The sequence below is a fragment of the Castor canadensis genome, chromosome 1 (genome assembly GCF_047511655.1).
Source record: "Castor canadensis chromosome 1, mCasCan1.hap1v2, whole genome shotgun sequence".
Taxonomy (NCBI): Eukaryota; Metazoa; Chordata; class Mammalia; order Rodentia; family Castoridae; genus Castor; species Castor canadensis.
Window position 1 is genome coordinate 11,446,849 of NC_133386.1, and position 21,338 is coordinate 11,468,186.

The 21,338-nt window shown below is 41.4% G+C and overlaps 1 non-coding gene across 1 annotated transcript; it reads left to right on the top strand.

The window, feature by feature from the left end:
- The first annotated feature begins 20,175 nt into the window (after positions 1–20,175).
- On the top strand, positions 20,176–20,280 carry LOC141416223 (U6 spliceosomal RNA). Its single transcript, XR_012441029.1, has one exon. It is a non-coding gene; the product is annotated as a U6 spliceosomal RNA (small nuclear RNA).
- The last annotated feature ends 1,058 nt before the right edge of the window (positions 20,281–21,338 follow it).

The window sequence follows — 21,338 nt, forward strand, 5'->3', positions numbered from 1 at the left end:
ACGGTATGCACACCTGACTCTGAGGCCCTGTCAAGTCACTGTTGAACTTTTCCCTTGCACGATGAGTGCTGACTTGCTCGATTTTCTCCTGTTAATCTGCCTGTTGTTTCAGGAGTCTGTCCCATCTGTGAATTTATGAAGGTTGAAGAAAAAAATTAAATTTTCATCCTACCATCACCATATACAAATTGAAATCCCAATAAAATTGCATCTTAACTCATTTTGTAGCAAAGGTGTAGAGTTTAGAGCAACTGAAATTCTTGTACCTTACTGAAGGGTTGATAAACTAGTACAATCAGTTTGAAAAGCAACTCAGTATTAATGAATAAAGTTACACATGAGTATATAAGGATGCCACAGAAATTCTGTTTATTTCTATAAAACGCTCTAGAAGCACATACTAACAGATGAAAATCCAAGGACAGCATGTGTTGGCAGCACTGCTTATAAGAACAGAGCAAATATTCCAAATATTCCTCAGCAAAATGTTAAAATGTAGTGGAAGTGAATGGCCTGTAGACTCATGCATAAACATGGATGAATCTTTTTTTAAAAAGAGACAAAAGTGATAAGCAACATAGGAGCACTGTATTGGTGGTTCTCTGTTTCTTACAGCTATGTTAGACTTATGGATATTTATCATCTTATCACTTAAACTCATATGTAGACATCTATGTACATATGTGCTGATTTCATGTATTACATGCATAATAAAAAACATTGGTATCATGAACAACAGATTGTTAATATCTTCACCATATTGAATGATACAAATCATTTTATAAACTCTACATTGGCATTAGAATGCAGAGTTTACTACTTTTTTAAAATGCAAATTAAAACAAATCATAGGGGAAGGGAGAACAAAATCATAAGGTAGCATTTTCATCCATGAGATTAAAGTTTTGTTTTTCATGAAAAACCATGCAAAATAACTTCTTTTACTATTCCTGGGAAAATATAAATTGGCACATACTTTTCATAAGCAACATAGTTCTGTACTTATATTCACTTACTTCTAGAATTGTGTTCATATATACAAGGATGTCTATTATGGTATTACTTATGCTAAATAATATAATACTCTTATATAACATTTAAAGAGCAGAATATTGGAAACAACCTAAGAGTCTAGCAATGTGGAGGATATTAAATAAACTAAGATGCAGTGATAGGATGAATATCAAATAACATATAAAAGTCATGACTGTAGGATAAAGCAATGGCAAAGTCATTAAATTAGAAGAGTCAGATATCAAGCTATTTTTACAGTTATGTACAGCTTAAAAATAACTGTTCAAAAATTAAATATGTTTGTGTGTGGAGATATTGTGTATATATTAAATATCCATAGAAAAATGGCAAAAGGAACTCTCCTAAAATATTAATAGTTATAATTTCTGGGTTATTAGATCTTAGATAATTTTATTATAGTCTGCTACTTATTTTTGTAGTTTATTTCTATAAGAACATGTATTGTGTATTACTCTTTTTCTACAAGAACTTGTATTTATAATAAAAAATTTAATTCACTGAGATTTCAGAGTTTATAGCGCTCTGCACGGTGAGGCGAGGAATACTAGTACAGGTGTCAGTCAGTCTCAAGGAGTCATCAGGTTATTGCCAAGAACAAAACTGCTTGAGAATATGGGTAGCTCTGGGTTAGACCCGCCATGTGCCACAGGACAGGCACTTGTAGGAATTTCAGAAAAAGGAAAAGGTTCATCTAATTGAAAATGCCTGCATGCAGGGTTTTATAAAAACAGAATGAAGTTTCCTAGAAAAATATAAGTAATTACATTATATTTAAGTTCCCTTTCCACTGTGTATGAGCTTCATTTCCTATGTCTAAATTACTTACATTTAAATTAATCATTCACTCAGAAATCTGTACTTTTTTATTGATAGCCACAACAAACCTTTTTTCCTTTGGGGAGAAAAAAACTGTTCTATTTCAACAGCAATAGGAGACTGCTACTTTAGTTAAAAATATTATGTGCACTATTTTTGCATGTTAACTATAAAAACATATATTAATTAAATGTGCTAAGCGGCTTTTGGCGACTGAGGAATCTAACATCTTTTCACAATTTATATGGTAGGGAAAAAACAACTCGAAGGTGACAAATACCCTTAGGATAAAAATAAAATCGCCCCTTGTGACTGATGAGAGGAGCTGTGACTGTTTTTATGAATGCAGCTAAATAATAAATAAATGGACGGCAGCTCCACAGTAATGTTTGTTACACAAACAAATGATAACGTACATCAGTATATCGATTATCTGCCGTAAGGCTGGTCCACAGCCAGGGTTTTTTCAATGAACACTTATTGATCTGCTGTACTGAACACATTGTGCTAGACTGTGGGGTGGGGAAGGGGTTCGGGGCTAGTGTTTTAGGTGGGTGAGGGAAGGGGTCAGCTTCTAAGAGGAAGACTCAGATGAAAATGATTGGTTATGAAAGTGCTCCAGGGCAGGGACTGGGACACAGTGAGAGGGTTGTGGAACAAGACACGGAAGGAGTGGGCACATCTCAGGCAAGCTCAGAGTAGGGGAGAGTCAGCCTCGTCCCTCAGAGGACCTCTGGGGTATAAAGTATTGCCCCAATCTGAGGCAAGGGTACCTTTCAGTCAGTCACTGGCTAAGGATTAACTTCAGGGACATAAACATCCTGGCCCTTCTGTGTTCTCTTTGGACCAAAGCCCCTGCAATGACCCTAGTGTACTGGAAGAGACAGAGGACTCACAGCCACCATGAAAGGTAAAAAGGCACTGGCCTAGGATCTGGGTGGAGATCTGGCAGTGTTTGCTCTAGGAAGTAAGAGGGAAGGGGAGGAGGAGACAGGGAGAAAGATTAAATGCAGCCTTCCTCTTCAAATTGATTACAGTCATCAGGGAGGGTGACAGAGAGAAAGAGAAAGAAGTGAGTGAGAGCTGGAGGGCAGTGAAACAACTCCAGCTTGAGCAGAGACCCAGCTTCTGCCTCTGGTCCCTCAGTTACTCCACAACTCCCTGCAACATGTCCTGCACATGAAGGACCATAGGATACCTAAAAGAAGTGAGTTTTCATGACTAAAGAAAATAATGTTCTTGTCAGTACTTGATAAACTACAAAATTCTAAATATCAAGTAATATGAACTATGTTCGATACAAGACAGAATAGGAGTCATGAGTTAGTCTATTTTATAAGAACTCAGAGGAGGGCGGGAGAGGGGGACAGAATTTGAGTCAGTCTCTAAAGGATGAGGGACACTTTGCAACTAACTGGAAAAGGATGGAACTCCAGGTGAGGAGACCATTATCAGAAAGACCTGGAGAGATGAACTCATTGTTTGACTCCCCTTCCATCAACCTCTCTGCTTGGTCAGTTTTTCCCTTTGGGTGACCACGGTTCTACTCTGCCCCTTTGGGTTTTGTAACTTTTAGCTCAGTCCTACCTTGGGGCTTCTCTTCTTGCTCTTTTTGTGGCCTCTAACTTCTCCCAGTTCCTTGCACGGCCTACTTACCCCTTTATTTGTTTCATGTCTTTTCTCAAAAAAGAGTTCTTCACCTCAATGCAGAAAATCCCTGAGCAAAACTGAGTCTAAAATCTAGTCACTGAAGATTGGATCAGACTTGGGAAAACTGAACAAATTTTGTGCTATCTCTTCCACCTAAGATCTGGGAATTTAAACCAGTTTCCAGTCAATTAAGAATTTGACTTTCTCATGCTAGCTTTTCTTTGTCCCTATGCCCACAATAAAATCTTGTTCTTTACGATTTTTTATATAAAACAATCTACACTCAGTAAATGAGCACACAACTACTATATTCAGTAAAAATTTTTATACCCCGAAATATGAAATATTATACTATTCAAATGAAAAAAACAGTATAATAGAGGAACATTTTAAATACATTGTAAAATATATTGTAAATATAACATATATACTATTATCTAAGTTTCATGAGGAGTTTATGATACCAAAGGACAGTTATTACAAAAATGTAAAGAATACTATACATAGAATTTTTCAAGAACATATTACTTGATTATGGTAATAAACAACAACTGAATATATGAATGATGAACATTTGAATTGTACCTTACACTGGACCTTTCTTATTCAGTCCCTAGTGCAGCCCCAATGGCATTTTTAACATGAAGAGACTGAGTTTAGAGCCATTGCACCAAGTAACAGAGGTTGTGCAACTAGAACGTGCCCCAATAAGAACATAAACTAGGTCATCAGACTCTAATCTGTGCTTCTTAGATCTTGTTATGCTGTTTCATTTGTAGAAATTACTTGTAAGTTTATATTCATCTTCAGGTAGCCCTATTCATAGTTCATAACCTCAACCATGGAAAGCAAAGACTATAGCAATTATGTGGGAAGAGTAATTCTCATTGTCTTGTGCTCTGTTGGAAGAGCGAATGCTTAATTTGATGGTCTTCTTTATTGTTGACCCTCTGCCTCGATCTTCTTCATTAGGACAGCATGTATTTCAAACATGGGCTTGCTCAACTTTTACCATCCTCTGTTCAGATAGGCCTCAAATCATAGCAGGACTTGAGCTTGTCTTTTATTTCTTTATTGACCATTTGTCTAGAATTTACAAGAACCAGGATGGAGTCTCATGACTCTTGTTATTATGCATGATGGCTCTAACTCTGCCAAGGGTGTGCTTCCCTGTCTACATAAGAAACATCTACCTCATTCTCCACCTTCAACTGTGTCCAAACTTCAGGGGCAGGGAAAGGATGAAGGAGGAAATTCACAGAATTAGTGGTTTTTAATCACCACCTTTATACAACATATATTTCTTACCTTTTTATCTGTATTATCTTGTTCGATATTCTCAACACAGCTCCATATGTTAAATTTATTGACTGTACTTTGCAGATGAGGGAGTTGGTAACAAAGGCCTGAACCAAGGTCTGTTCACTGCAACTATGAATCCTTCCCTCTTCCAGGGTCATCCTATACTTTAAGATTAGAATTTAGCACATTATTCATTCATTGCTTTCTCTATTCCTTAGTAAACATTAAGTGTCAGGAAAAGTAATACCAGAATCAAAAGCGTAATAATTAGAGACTTAGTCTTGACTTCTGAGGATTAAAAAATGTGTCAGGAAAAATAGGTAGAATTACCTTAAAAAATAGAATGAATACCAGACTGGCAAAATTTTACTGAAGTGACTAGATATATTAACATATATAAATGTGTCAGTAAGAAGGAGAAGAGGGTTTTCAGTGGGTCCAAGTCCTTCTCAGTAAAGGAGTAACAGACAAAGACAAGCATCCACTGTCACTCCAACCCCTCTGGCAGTGAGATTCCTATTGTGGGGTTGATGGTGTCAACCAGGTTTAACGATGGGTCATTATTCACTAGGATTGTCTAATCTCTTATCTTGAATTCTTGCTCACTTAGAAAGAAATTGTACTCCAAAGTACAATTTGGCTTTTAAGTAGTTGTGCCTACTCAGAGGGAATGTGCTGGTCATGCCAATGTAAGTGTTTTATATGCCTGACAGGTATATGTCAAGTTCAGGAACTGGCATTCCACTTAACTATCAGTCTTGAGAGCTGAACACCTCTCAAGGTGCTGACAAAATCAGGTTTCTAAGCCTGGTGTGGCAAAGGATTGAAATCAAAAGACTGTCTCCTAAAATTATAGTCTTCTGGAAAACCTCTAGATGCCTTGAACAGTGGCTAATTTTATGTGCCAACTTGGCGAAGCTGTTATGCCAAGATATTTGGTTTAACACTAGTCTAGATGTTTCTAGGAAAATATATTTTTTTAGATGTAATTAACATTTAAGTAAACCACACTGCCCTTGAGTGGGCCTTATTCAATCAGTTGCAGGCTAAGAGCAAAGATCCAGGTTTCCCATGGAAAAAGGAATTCAGCTATAAGACTCAGCATCAACTCTTACCTGAATTTCCCCCCTGCCTGCTGTGTCACATATTTTCAGAACTCATCAGCCCCCATAATTGCATAAGCAATTTCTTAAACTCTCTCTCTCTCTCTCTCTCTCTCTCTCTCTCTCTCTCTCTCTCTCTCGTTTCATATGTTGCCTAACGATGGGGATGCATCCTGAGCGATGATACATGAGATGATTTTGCTGTTGTGCAAACATCGCAGTGTACTTACACAGACCTAGATGGTCTAGGTTAATCCTTGGATGAGGTCAAGAGATGTAAACACAGGATGTGGGAGGATATAACACAGCATGCCGTGGGTTTACTATATAAAACTTTTTATAAGTGAAAGGAGACACTCTAAAGTAATGATAAAAGTGTAGTATAGTAAGTACATCACCCAGAATTACAGTCATTTGGTGTCACCATCAAGTCTAATGTACTGCAAATAAGTGTGCATTCTATACTTTTGTTAAGACTGGCACTGAGGTAGGTTTGGTTACATCCGTAGCACCAAAAACACAATGCAATCTTCACACTACAACATTAGAAAAACTACAATGTCACTAGACAAGAGGAATTTTTTCAGCTGTGTTATAATTCTACTGGACCACCATGATATACACAGTCTGGAGTTGACTAAAACATTATTATGTCATATATGATGTATACATGAGATAGTCATTCTCTCCATTTGGGCTAAAAGTCTGCTCTTGCCCTAAATCCTATGATTCAATGCAGAAGTTCCAAGAAAAATAAACCTTTTGTATCCACAAATACTTACAATATGAATTTATGTGAGTTTTCATATTTTATATACTTATACCTATAAAAATTGGTTCTGTTTCTCTGAAGAACTCTGACACATACACCTATCCTGAAATCCTGCCTCTTCCAATGTAGCCAAATAGCCTTTCATTAAAAACGTTTAGCTCTGAAGGTGTGACTCAAGCAGTAGAGCACCTGCCTGGCAAGCATGAAGCCCTGAGCTCATACTCTAGTACTGCCAAAAAGAATCAAACAAAATGCTTAAACCAGTTTATTTTTCTCTCAGTTCCTTAATTGAATCATCAAATTTAAGGCAAGAGTAAACCTTAAGTCTAATCAAACACGATAGCTTCCTTCCTTCAGTGAATATAACTTGGGTCTTGCTTTGATTTTCTTGGTTGATCAGTTATCTCCAGCCATATTTTTGTTGTTCTTCACACTGCTAATTGTTAGCCCTGAATTCACAGTGACTTCACTGTCAGCTTGAAGTCTGGGATCTTGCCATCACTGGCCTTCTGGCTGATGGTTTAAACGTGAAGTCTTCTAATTATTGGCTTTGGCATCTATGCCTGCTAGGATATTTTTACTTAAAAGTGCTTCATACCATTAAAAGAAATTCAGATGACATTTAAAACCTTTTGCAGGCCCTTTGAGGTTTGCTTTAGGAGGAAAGCTACTGCTAAGCATCTGGTTGTGATGTTCAACAACTCTACATTTAGTTTGAAATCATAAAAGTCTACTCATTTTACCATTTTGAGGCAGTGGGGTTTGCTCGCTAATATTCTAATTGGATAGAATGAAAGAGAAAAAGTTTAAAAGCTTCTTTCAGCTTCGCAGCAGCACTCTGTAATAGTTTCAGTTTGGGTACACTTTCCCTGACAACTTTTGACATATTAATACTCAGACCCTCTTTAATTATACTGCTCTCTTTTCTAATTTCTACATTATATTCCAGCAGAGGTACTTTGGTCTGCCTATATATTTACTGCTATGGCTGTGAGGTTGCCACACCCCAGTTGAATCTACACTTACGGATTCTTAAAAAGCATGATTCATGAGTCAAAACTTTTCATTGATCTATGCTATATTAATTTGAATAGAAATGACAAATGACTGTTACCTAGGAAAGATCTCACCATTATGTGGCAAGTCCATGTCCTAATCCCAGTTGGTTATTCCAATAACAAAAATGTACCAGTCAGCCAAGCCCACTGTAATCTGGTTGTCACTTGGCCTTATATATTTTCAATGGCTATGACCAAACACTAGCTTCCCTTACTCTTGCAAAATGCTCATCCACAAGCAAAAGTATGTTTAGTTTGACATCCGATAATATTTATGAGAAGTTGAAGTACTTGCTCCTCTACTCACTCACTGGTCAGAACTTTAGTGGTTGTGCCAGGCAGTCTCTGTGAGCTGGACAAAAGTTGACCTTGTAATGCTAACCATTTATCAGATGTTATTGATGAAATTCTGTCTGAAAGATAAAAAGTGCTGAAGTTAAAGTGTGTACCATCTTGCCAGTCACAGACATTTCCATGTAGATTAAAAAAAATTTCTAAAGAAGCAGAAGAAATTCAGCATAGGTTTACAGATGGACATTCCTTCACAGTCTTTGTTCTATCTTGTCTTTGTTCTAGGAAGATATAATCTCTTGGCTGTTTTCAGTGCCATCTGACCTAAACTCAGTTCTCAGTAGAAAATACACTTCTTTGCAAAGTACCACCCTATGTTAAGTGACAAGTTTATGAGCTATTAATCATTGGTCCAATTATTTTTGGATCACAGCACATATTGTTGCATAAAAAGTATAAGATAACTGTATTGCCCCCTCAAGAGAGCTTGCAATCCAAATCTCATTCAAACGCATAGCCTGAGCCCCATTCATATGAGGGGACAAAGGATTGATTACATGTGTTCCCAGAAGCGGTCTCTGAGATAGCATCTGACACAAGACAGGACTTACAACCACAGAATTCCCTAGTTGCTTTGCTGGATTTAGCTGGGGCTGCCCTTCCAGTTCACTTGTATTTATAGGAGAGTTAACCTGAGTTCACAATTTCCTCTCTGTCTCCTACAAACAGAGCACCAGAACAAACCTTGGTGCTTTAGCGGTCAAAGCTTACCAATACAAGAGGGGCTCATTAGAGCTGTATGAAAAACATTGACTTGCACACGAATCTTCACTCAGGTCTAATTCCAACCTGTATGTTTAACAGCTGGTGAATCCAGACTGCCTGAGCCTCTTTCTCCCAAAACAGGGAAAATTAGCTTCTCGCCATCCACATGTAAGTTGCTCATAGTACAAAGGGGACACAGACAGGGCCTTTTACTGGGAAAATCTGAAGAGTTTCACCTGGCAAAAAAGCCTCCTGGATGTGCTGCCACACATCCAGAAGTGATGTCTTCTTACCCCTGTGAGGGAGAATAGAGAACTGGAGAGAGACCTCACCCTCTTGGGTGGTCCCAGCTGAGTTTTAGAAAGGTATAGTGAGTGGGGTAGAATGGAATTCACCCCCTCATAAATGAATAAGCTGTGTTAAGATAATGAATTATTTGGAAAATAAATACAAATAATGCATTTTTTCTGAAAAGGATAGGACATAGTAAAATAATACAATATTTCAAAGTTCAATAGCAATGTTGAAATTATTTAATATATATTGAACCAGTGACAATGTTTTCAGCACTAAAAAGTCAATTTCTATATTAACTGATATAAGAATCCCCCCCACCCTCCCCCAGCCCCACACTTCATTTTATTGTGGTCTGGGAATGAAATACAAATCTATTTATCATTTTAGATCATGTTACTATTCTTACTTTATTCAGAATAGAATGGATGCATATCAATTAGGCATATTTTCTTCACTTGTATGCTATACAGTATCTAGGAGTCTTATTCTGAATAAAAATGGACAGAGTTTTCCCCCATTCCACCCAAAGTCTTTTAATTCTGACTCTAAGAAGATCATATTCTGATGGATGAAAAGGGAGTTTGTCTTCTTTTACATTATTTATTTTGAAAATAATTTAACCATAGAATTTCTGATGAGAGCATAACAATATTTTTGCTATGACTGTGCAGGATTCTATAAAAAAGTAATGACATGATGCAAGCTTTCAATCCTATAGTATTACAAAGCCCCCTCTGAAGGCTTTGGACATAACATCTTTCCAGATTAGTAGGATATTCTTTCAAGATAAAGGAGTTAACTGAAAAGACAGAGAATTTTAACTCACTACTATTTATCTCAGTGGTACAAATCTTGGTGGCAAGGAGTCCCAGAAAACCTTAAAACATCAGAACAGTAATTCAAATGAAGCCAGGGTGTAGGGTTGTAACACTGCAGGCATATAAATTGTTGTCACTGGGACAATAGGAAAGGCCTCTGGAGTAGGACAATCTTACTGTGCCCTTGGGGATCTCTAGAATGTTAACAAGATCACTATTGTACTCTTTTCAATGAATGTTCTGGTCTTTTGTGTACAGGGGCCAGAAAATCCCATGACGTTTTGTGAAGGTTGCCCTGTGTGTGTGTGTGTGTGTGTGTGTGTGTGTGTGTGTGTGTGTGTTCACTGCTGACTTTGTTTAGACAGGTGACTGCAGTGATCTGCAGACACTATTAGCATATATTGAAATTTAGTAGAGCCACATCACAAACAATGAATTTTACAGTATGTAAATTTAAAAATAAATTTAATTTAAAAATTACAAGAACCAATTTGACATCTGAATAAAAATTGCCATCCCTTCCAAGTTCTGTCCAAATCCCATTTACAGTTGCTTTAGACGCTGGGCTTGTCTGCTCCAGTGCGTGTTCCTAGGAGATGACGGCTGTCCCTCCACTCTCTTTCTTGGCCTCCTCCTTCCACATATCTGCCTATTATTGTGGCTTTTCTTAAAATTGTTAGGGTCCGAGAATCCTATTCCTCCGAGAGACAGAGAGTCATGCGTGAATGCAATCAACAAAGCAGAGTTTATTGAGCTGGCAAGCCAGGGTCAAGCTCCCACACAGACACACAGGTCCGATTGGGCAGACAAGACCCCGAGCCTCTTTAGGGAAGATCTTATATAGGCCCCTACCGGCCGTTACAGCAAAAGCCCGCACAGTACATAGCCAATGAGTTTGTAACACCACATACATTTCCAGCCTATCCATTTAAGAGTACATTACTTCTTAGCCTATAGATTCAAGGGTCAGTATTCGCGCGCGCGGTTACGTTTAGCAAGCAGGCAGGGCACATCTTGCACGTACTTCTAGTCGTCTTTCGCAATCTGCTCACATTCCTCACATTCCTCACATTCCACCTGCCCCCATTTTGTTTATCTTATCCTGCACGGGGCATCCTGTGCTGGCTTTACTGGTTTCTGCTATGGGGATCTGCTGGGGCAAAGGGCACATCCTTTCATTCCCCCCTTTTCTTTGGGCTATATTGAGGAATCATTCTCAAGGGGATGAAGAGCCTGGTATTGTTGGCAGAGGACCAGAAGTTGGACAGTGTTAATTCGGCTTTTGATGAAAGTCACAAACGGTTTAGAATACAAGGTCCTATTGTTAGAGTAGAGACTGGTTGTCGCACACGCCACAAGGTAAAAAGGGCTCCTGGATGATTTGTTTTGTAGAGTCTGACTCCCCAGGATTTACCCAATTCCTAATTTGTCACCTTTTTTCCTAAATCAGTGAAATTTATCATAATGGGATTACAACTGGGGGGAGTTGGGCATCCCTTATTTATAGGTCTAGGTTGGTGGTATGTAATACCAGAGTGAGAGACTCTACTTAACTGAATAAGGTCCCCCTGTTTGGGGGGTGGCCACCATTTGTCCCTTGAGCTCTCACAACCCCATGACTTACAATAATAGTCTGCGATTCCTCCACATTTTTTTCTGTGGTTGGGTTGGGGAGCGGGGCAGACATAGAAGTAACTTTGGCGCAAATCCCATTGTCCCCTGCCAGTGAATAAGGCCCTTAAGTCAAAGTATAATTCTGGGAACCAGGTGCTGGGAGGGGTCACCTTGGAGGTTTGGTTAAGAATGTCTCCTGTGGATACATCTACAATCATCCAGGTCAGGTTAAAAGGTTGATGTGGATTTGTATGCCCCAAGCAAGTGGTGGACAGGGTTAGAAAAAGGAAAAAGGTTACCAAGGTCCAGTTTGCTGAAGTTTGAGTTTGAAGGAATTGTCCTTGTGGTGGGACACCCTTCTTGTTGGCAGGAAGTCTTCCTTCACAGCTACCGGGTCCGCTGGTCTGATGTGGGTGCAGTGGACCCAGGTGATGATCCCATTCTAGGAGGGCTGCAGAGCATCTGGGGTGTTTTCGTTTTCTGGAGCATCCCGTATCAGCCGGAGCTTCAGTGGATTTGTGGGATGCTGTCGTGCAGTCCAATTTCCCTGCTCCTCCTGAGGACGTGCCCGTCTCACATGGGAGTGGTGTACCCATGGTGCAATTCCATCGACCTTGAGGGCGGTGGGGGTAGTAAGCAGTACAACATAAGGTCCTTTCCATCTAGGCTCTAGGGTTTTGGACTGATGCCTTTTAACCCATACCATGTCACCTGGGACTATGCCATGTTCCGGAGTCAGGACCCTTTCAGTAGTATGGTACGCTTGAATTAAGGGCCATATTTGTTGTTGCACCTTAGCTAGAGCCTGTAGCATAGTCAGGTAATTTGGGGCCAGATCACCTAGTCCCGGGCTTAAGGTCCTTTGAATGATGGGAGGTGGAGCCCCATACAGGATCTCAAAGGGGGTTAGCCCATGGACATAAGGGGAGTTCTGGACTCGGAAGATGGCCAAGGAAAGGAGTGTCACCCAATCACCGCCAGTCTCCAGGGCCAATTTGGCTAAAGTCTCCTTTAGTGTCCTATTCATCCTTTCTACTTGCCCTGAGCTCTGGGGGTTATATTCACAATGTAGTTTCCAATCGGCCCCCATAGCCTGGGCTAGTCCCTGCAGGACTTTACTAATGAAAGCCGAACCGTTATCTGACCCAATTGCCTCAGGCACCCCGTACCTGGGTATGATTTCCTCTAGTAAGGCTTTTGCCACTACCTGACTCGTCTCTCTTTGTAGGAAATACCTCCACCCAGCCCGAAAAGGTATCTATGAACACTAGCAAATATTTGTACCCAAACTTCCCTGGTTTTACTTTGGTAAAATCCACTTCCCAGCTTCTTCCCGGGGCCCTCCCCCGTTCCCGAATACCTGTGTGGTGCCCCTCCATTCGTCCTGGTTTCATAGCTGTACAGCTAGCACAATCCTCCACAATTTGATGGACGGCCACGGTCTGGTTTGGAAATCGGAGTTGTGCAGATGTCAGCAAGTCTAGCAACTTTCTCCACCCCAAGTGGATGGACTTATGTAAGTTAGCTAACAGGAATTGGCCGAGTTTCTCAGGCAGGATTAGCTTGCCTTCCAAGTCGCTTCTCCATTCATCCTCCCTTTTTCTAGTGAGGGAGTGGGCTCTCATCCAAGTGAAATCCTCCTAGGAGTACTCTGGTCAGGGAGGTAGTGAAGGGAGCTCGGGGACAAGCACATCTATAGCCGCGACCATGGAGGGACTCACCATTGCTGCTCTCCTAGCTTCTTGATCCGCCCTGTTGTTATCGACAGCTTCCAGAGTCTTGGCAGACTGATGGCCTGGGACATACATCACTGCCACTGCCTTCGGTTTTTCCACTATTAATAGATGCTGGACTTCGGCCAGGTTTTTTAAGCCTTTCCCTTCTGCTGTGCGAAATCCCCTTTCACGATAGATGGCTCCGTGGACGTGGATGGTACCAAAAGCATAGCGGCTATCGGTGTAGATATTGACTCGTTTTCCTTCTGCCCTTTCCAGGGCCTCGGCCAAGGCAATTAATTCTGCCTTTTGGGCTGAGGTTCCAGGTGGGAGGGCGCTGCTCCATACCATGTTTCCTTCTTGGTCGACCACTGCTGCCCCTGCCCTTCGGACTCCATTTTGAACAAAACTGCTTCCATCAGTGTACCAGTTTAATTTACAGCCGGACAGTGGGGTGTCCTTTAGGTCAACCCGTACCTGGGTAACTTCGGAGAGGAACTCCTTGCAGTCATGGACAGGTGTCTGTAGTTCCGGGTTGGGCAACAGGGTGGCAGGGTTCAGAGTTACGGGATCTGTGAAGGTGATCCGAGGGGAATCCAGCAAGAGCCCCTGGTAGTGGGTGAGCCTGGCATTCGTCATCCATTTCCCAGGGGGTTGTTTAAGGACTCCCTCCACTGGGTGAGGGGCCGTGACCCGGAGGGTCTGTCCAAAGGTTAATTTGTCTGCTTCTCTCACTAACATGGCAACGGCCGCTATGATGCGGAGGCATGGGGGCCATCCTGATGCTACTGTGTCTAATTTCTTGGAAAGATATGCCACGGGTCTCTTCCAGGGACCTAACTGTTGGGCCAGGACTCCTTTGGCTACCCCCTTTTTTTCATCCACAAACAGAGTGAACGATTTTGTGGGGTCTGGTAGGGTCAAGGCAGGGGCCTGGAGAAGGGCGGCCTTTAGCTGGTCAAAGGCCTGCTGTTGTTCCTCTCCCCACCTCCAATCCGGAGCCTCTTTGGTGGCCTCATATAGGGGTCTGGCTATCTCCGCAAATCCCGGAATCCAGAGTCTACAGAATCCTGCGGAGCCCAGGAACTCTCTCACTCCCCTAGTGGATGTGGGGGGTGGAATAGTCAAAATAGTCTGTTTCATGGCATCAGTCAGCCATCTTGCCCCATCTGCGATCTAATAACCCAGATATGTCACTGACCTTTCACAGATGTGGGTCTTCTTGGCACTCGCCCGATATCCCAGCTCACCTAACTCCGTTAGCAGGTGTTCAGTAGCCTCGCTGCACTCTCTCGGGTTTCTGCCACTAACAGTAAGTCATCAACGTACTGTAGTAGAGTGACTCGCGGGTGACTCCAGCGAAAGGGCTCCAGGTCCTGGCTCAGGGCCTCGTTAGACAGGGTGGGAGAATTTTTAAATCCTTGTGGCAGTCTGGTCCAAGTGAGCTGTCCGGTCTGGCCCCCATCCTCTTGCCATTTGAATGCAAATAGCAGCTGGCTGATTTCTGACAATGGAATGCTGAAGAAAGCATCTTTCAAATCAAGGGTCGTATACCATACTTGTGAGGGCAGTAGGTGACTGAGCAAGGTATAGGGATTCGGTACAGTGGGATGAATGTCCTCCGCCCACTCATTTACCTTTCGCAGGTCTTGCACAGGCCTATAGTCCCCGCTTCCCAGCTTTTGGACGGGGAGCAGAGGAGTATTCCAGGTGGACCAACAAGGCTGCAGTACTCCTTCCTTTATTAGCCTGCGGATACGAGGGGCTATGCCTCTTCGAGCCTCTTTGGGCATAGGATACTGTTTTACCCAAATGGGAAGAGCGGAAGCCTTCAATTGTATAACTACGGGAGGGAGGTGTTTGGCAAGGCCAATTCCCGCAGTCTCTGCCCAGGCCATGGGAAACCTTTTTAGCCACTGGGCTATGTCCCCTCCTGGCTCCTGTTGGCTCTCAAACAGTTGACATTCGTCAGCCAATGATAGGGACAGGACGTGTATCGGGCTCCCCTCCCGATCCTCCTTTCTCAATTTCTCCTGGGCCTCCCTGTCTTCCTTTCTCCACCTTTCCTCCCTTTCTTCTGGAGTTTCCCTTGCGGTAAAGACCTTCTCTGCTATCTGTAACATTTCCCTAATGGTTATCTCCCCTAAGTTTTCCTGTTTATTGAGTTTTCTCCTAATGTCTGGAGCTGCCTGATTAATGAATGAGAATACCAGAGCAGACCGGTGGATCTCCGCCTCAGGGTCAATAGGGGTGTACTGACAGTATGCCTCATAGAGGCGCTCTAAGAAACCGGCCGGGCTTTCATTTTCCCCTTGGACAACTGCCTTTACCTTTGCAAAGTTGGTGGGCCTCCTAGCGACCACTCGGAGACCTGCCATAAGAGTCTGGCGGTAGATTCGGAGACGCTCCCTACCTTCTGCTGTCCCGAAATCCCAATCAGGGCGGCATAGGGGGAAGGCCTCGTCTATGGCCGGTTGGAGGGTTGTGGGTCTCCCGTTGTCCCGCAAGACGTTCTTTCTAGCTTCGTGGAGGATGCGCTCCCGCTCCTCCGTCGTAAAAAGAGTATTGAGCAGCTGGTGACAGTTGTCCCAGTGGGACGGTGTGTATGCATGACAGACTCCAGGAGATCTATGAGACACTTAGGGTCTTCTGAAAAGGGTGGGTTCTGCGTCCTCCAGTTATATAGATCACTGGAGGAGAAGGGCCAGTACTGAAACTGTTGCCCCCCTCCCAGTCCTCCTTGGCCTACCGTCCGGACTGGAAATGTGGGGACAGTTTCCTCCCCATGTGTTGATGAGGAGGGCCCATCTTCTCCCTCCCTTTCCCGTACCCCTCAGGGGCGGAGTCTTCGACCCATTCCTCCTCCGGCCATCGGTCCTGTTGAGGAGGATGAGGAAATTTCCTCCTCCAGAGCACTGGCCTGACCAGGGGGAGTCACGTATGGGGGCGGCCGATCTTCCTCTACCCCCGCAAGGGATGGGTAAAGGGGGGAACTCTCCGGTAAGACCAGGGGTGGTAAAGAGGGTGTCCTATTTTGAGGACTGGTCAGGGAGGGAAAGGGAGGTTTCTCTTCCTCTTTTATGACCAAGGCAGGTGTGACTGGGGTTTTAGTCCCAGGAGCCGAACTGGAGGGGTGAGTCAGAAAAGCTGTTAACCAAGGGGGGGGGTTCCCCACTAAATCTTCCCAAACCAAAATGTAGGGGGCCTGATCTGGGTGGCCTTGATTGCCTGGTCGGAAAACGACAGCCTTGACCTTAGTGATCAGGTCTAGGGAGAGGGAACCTTGAATAGGCCATCCGACTCCAAAGGTGGGCCATTCTGCAGAACAAAGGGTGTCAAACTTACCTTTCTTAATCACCAGACCCACATTTAATGCCCTTTTTTTGACTTCTGGAAAGTGAGAGAGAATCAAAGACTTTGGGGTTGCTTGTCCCTGTCCCATTGTGGGATGAGAAGCAACCACCAGGAGAGATAGAACAAAAAGGGTGAAAGCAACAATAACTCCACACACACAGAACACTCTCCACCACTCGCTTGGACCGGTCCTTCTCTCTCGCTGGTGCACACCCCATTCAATCTCCTCACCGTCCAATTTGGATATCAGGCCAAAAGGCGTCCACTTGATGGGTGGTCGGTCAACTAGTTCAATTAGTTCTTCACCTGGCGCCAGGATTCCTGAAATGCTCGAGCCCAAATGAGAGGAAAGCCTCTCCCAGCAGGACCTTGTGGTCCCCTTAACGAGATTCCCAGAATGATTCTCCCCGGGGATTGGCCAAATCCTCGCCGCGGCCCAAACGGGAACAATCATCTACCAATTAGTTCCCTCCAAATGAGAATCTCAGACTCTCCCAATGCCTAGGACTTGGAATCACCTCTGCTTTCTCGTGGACAGTCTGCCTTCTCGAAAAAGGTATCTCGGTGGGACCTCCAAATGTTAGGGTCCAAGAATCTTATTCCTCCGAGAGACAGAGAGTCATGCGTGAATGCAATCAACAAAGCAGAGTTTATTGAGCTGGCAAGCCAGGGTCAAGCTCCCACACAGACACACAGGTCCGATTGGGCAGACAAGACCCCGAGCCTCTTTAGGGAAGATCTTATATAGGCCCCTACCGGCCGTTACAGCAAAAGCCCGCACAGTACATAGCCAATGAGTTTGTAACACCACATACATTTCCAGCCTATCCATTTAAGAGTACATTACTTCTTAGCCTATAGATTCAAGGGTCAGTATTCGCGCACACGGTTACGTTTAGCAAGCAGGCAGGGCACATCTTGCAAGTCTTCTAGTCGTCTTTCGCAATCTGCTCACATTCCTCACATTCCTCACATTCCACCTGCCCCCATTCTGTTTATCTTATCCTGCACGGGGCATCCTGTGCTGGCTTTACTGGTTTCTGCTATGGGGATCTGCTGGGGCAAAGGGCACATCCTTTCAAAAATATGTTTCTCAACATTGCCCACCCTGTGCTTTGAGAGTCACCTTATTCTATTTGGTTTTGTTTGTACCTTATAAGTAGGTTCCAATACAGTCCTTTAGCTGAAAAACAAGAAAACAAAATTCCATATCACAAACATTAAAGTGTCATTTGCTAAAAGTAGAAAAATTTAAATTATGTAAATATCACTATAATGGGGGAAACTGAAGTTCTTTGAAATTTTGCTTTTTCTTTAACATTTGCATCTGCTTCTTCATAAGATCAGCAATGCATTCGCTGCAGTCCTTATTTTTGTCTGTCTGTTGCCTGATGTAGAACAAATAAGGGGTTAGAATGAGACAGAAAGCTGATGATGTATGACACTTGTGAAAACACTAGGACTTTCTCTACTGATTATGGACTTTGAGCATCAAGTGACATTCAGAATCTACTTCAAGCATAACAGTAATTAGGTTTTATGTAGGTTTATATACCACAGGAATTTTAGCCCTCTCAAAATTGGCAATCCAAAAGAAAATACTGGGTCAACTAGCAAATATTTCCTATAAATATTCTCTAAATGACTTTCTGAAAGGCTTTATAATAGAATATTTAAGCCTCTACCTGAAATGTTTTTTCAAAGAAAGACCAATATAAATGTGTATGGTAATGCAGTGACAGACTGTGTGTGCACGCGTGTGTGTGTGAATAAGTTTAGATTATTGGTTATCAAATCCCCTTCATATAATAGCTGCTTGTGGTACAGTTACTTGAACACACTTTTAGTCAACCACTTTGTGGGTATGCTATAGCAGGATACCATCGCATCAAAGAGAATATCAATGAAGCCTAAGTTGACATCATGAAATGTAGACATTTTACTTTAAATTGAGAAGAAAGGGGCATGAAAGCAAGTTTGTAAAGTCCGTTGAACTTCCTCAGTCTCTGACAGGCAATGAAATACGTGATGTATAAAATGTCCAAGCTCTGTCCTCTATTCCTGAAATTTTCCCACTCAGTCATGTGATTTCCTATAGGAGCTCAGTGCTTCTACATGGAGGTTAGCTTCTTGAGATGGAAAGGCCAAAGCAATATGCATGGTATACATTAAAATCAATCTCTAGCCATCTTAAAAAATTAAAGCAACTGCTACTAATGCCTGGAGTGACTGCCTTACCATGGTTTGACCAAGGTGTTCCTCAATTTAGCTATCACTGTTGCTCTAAAAGCTCACACAAGCTTCAGATGAGGTGACAAATAACCATCTCCCTTCTGAATCTGTGTGGGCTAGATTAGCTCTCTAATTAAGAGCAGGACACCTGGAGTGAGTCAATGTATGCTGGCAAATGTGTATCTTCACCCCTCTTTTGATTTAGACATTGCCTGACTTTAGAAGGTTTCATCTGGTGACACTGCTTTTTCTCCTGTCCTAGCACACTTTGTCTCTTCCTTTTTTTGGTTGTTAGTTACACATTTTCATTTTCTAGCTGATAACATTCACAATGATAAAAATAATAAAATATGTATATAAGCGGCAAAAGACCTTTATAAGAGTTGTAAACTTTCTAGAAAACTAAAACAGAAAATGTAAGTTTAAAGAGAAATATGGAAATAAATATTATAAGAGCTGTCAATTATATAAGATAAATTAATTTCTATCAAAAATACAAAAATATTTGTGAATATTGATAAGCTGATTCTAAAATTCATAGGAAAGAAGAAAAATCAAAGAATATCCAGAATGATTTTCAGGAAGAACAAAAATGGAGGATTTACTACACTATGTATAAATGCATAGTAGGGGAAAGAGGGAGAGATTAGTACAGGATATACAAACATTCCATTGGGGCAGAAAACACAGCATTGAAACAGATCCACATACAAACAAGATCTTGGTATATGACAAAGGTGGCATTGCAAATCAGTGGAGAAAATACCAATGATTCCATAAAATCCAGAAGATATTAAAAGAATAACTGAAGCCAGGTCTGGTGACACACACCTATAATCCTAGGACTCAGGAGGCAGAGGTACAGGGATCATGAGTTTCAGATCAGCCTAGCTGGAGAGTGAGACCCTATCTCAAAGGAAAACAAAAACAAACAAACCAAAAAAAAAAAAAACTTAAAAACTGCTGGGGATGCTTGCCTAGCATGTACAAGGCCCTGGAGTTTGATCCTCAGTAATGAAAAACAAACAACAGCAACAAAAGAATACCTGCAATTCAACAAGAAAAATCAATAGGAAAATATAGCAAAGGATATTAATAAGCAATTCACAGAACAAGAAACATGGATAGTATTTAAGAATATGTTAGCAAAATAGAAATTGTTGGTGGGAATGTAAACTGATAAACATTGTTTAAGAAAATTTAGCAATATTCAGTACAATTCAATTTAGAAATAGTCTATTCTTAAGATATTTTATTTCCAAATAACCATATTAGAGAATATCTGTTTATCTACATAAGAAAATATATTAAAGGATGTTCATTGCCATACAATTTATAAAACAAATTTAGACTGCTCACTTTGGCAGAACATATACTAAAATTAAAACAATACAGAAAAGATTAGTATGGCCCCCATAAAAAGATGGCACCCAAATTTGTGAAATATTCAATATTTTTAGGAATCCTATACACAGAAGAGAAAGACATGGACAACAAAGAGTATACAGGAAGGAATAAATCCCACTAGATAAGTAGATTAGCAAATGGGGGTTAAGAAAAAAGCAAACATCACAAACCAACAAAAGGACAGGGAACACTACACAGCTTTCTATATTAAGACTGAATGTTAATAGTCTTGATTGCGTAATCAAAATACATAGAATGATGGGTTGAACTAAAAAGCAAGACCTATCTATTTGTTGCTTCCAAGAAATGCATCTCATGGACAAAGACAAGCATTGGGTTAGAGCAGAAAGACAGAAAAAGTTTTCCCAAACAAATGGGCCCCCGAAGCAGTTAAGAATAGCTATATTTATATCTGATAAAATAGTCTTCAAACAAAAATTATTCAAAAGAGATGAAGAAGGTTGCTTCATATTCTTCATATTAATAAAGGTAATAATCCATCAAGAGAAGGTAACAATTATTAATATACATGTGCCAAACATTGCTACACCCAATTTTATTAAACAAACACTACTGGACTTACAAACACAGACAGACTGCAGCACATTAATAGCAGAAGACTTCAATATCCTACTCTCACCAACAGATAAATCATCCAAACACAAAATTAACAAAGAAGCTTCAGAATTAATGAACGCTATAGACCAAATGGACTTCATAATTAGAGAGTAGTTCATCTAGCAGCTGCATACATTCTTCCAGCACTCATTCTTCTAAACAGCCCATGAAGCTTTCTGCAAAATAGATAATACTTAAGGACATAAAGCAAGTCTTACAAAACACAGAAATACTGAAATAACACCTGTATTCTCTCAGACCACAATGGGATGAAACTGGAAATCAACAGCACAAGAAACTGGAGAAGACAGACAAATACATGGAGATTTAGTAATACATTGTTGAACAACAGTGGGTCATCAACAAAATAAGGGGGAAATAAAAAAAGATACTAGAATCTAATGAAAAGAAAAGCACCATTTACCAGAACCTCTGAGATACAGCAAAGGCAGTGCTAAGAGGAAAATTTATAGCTATGACTGCCTACATCA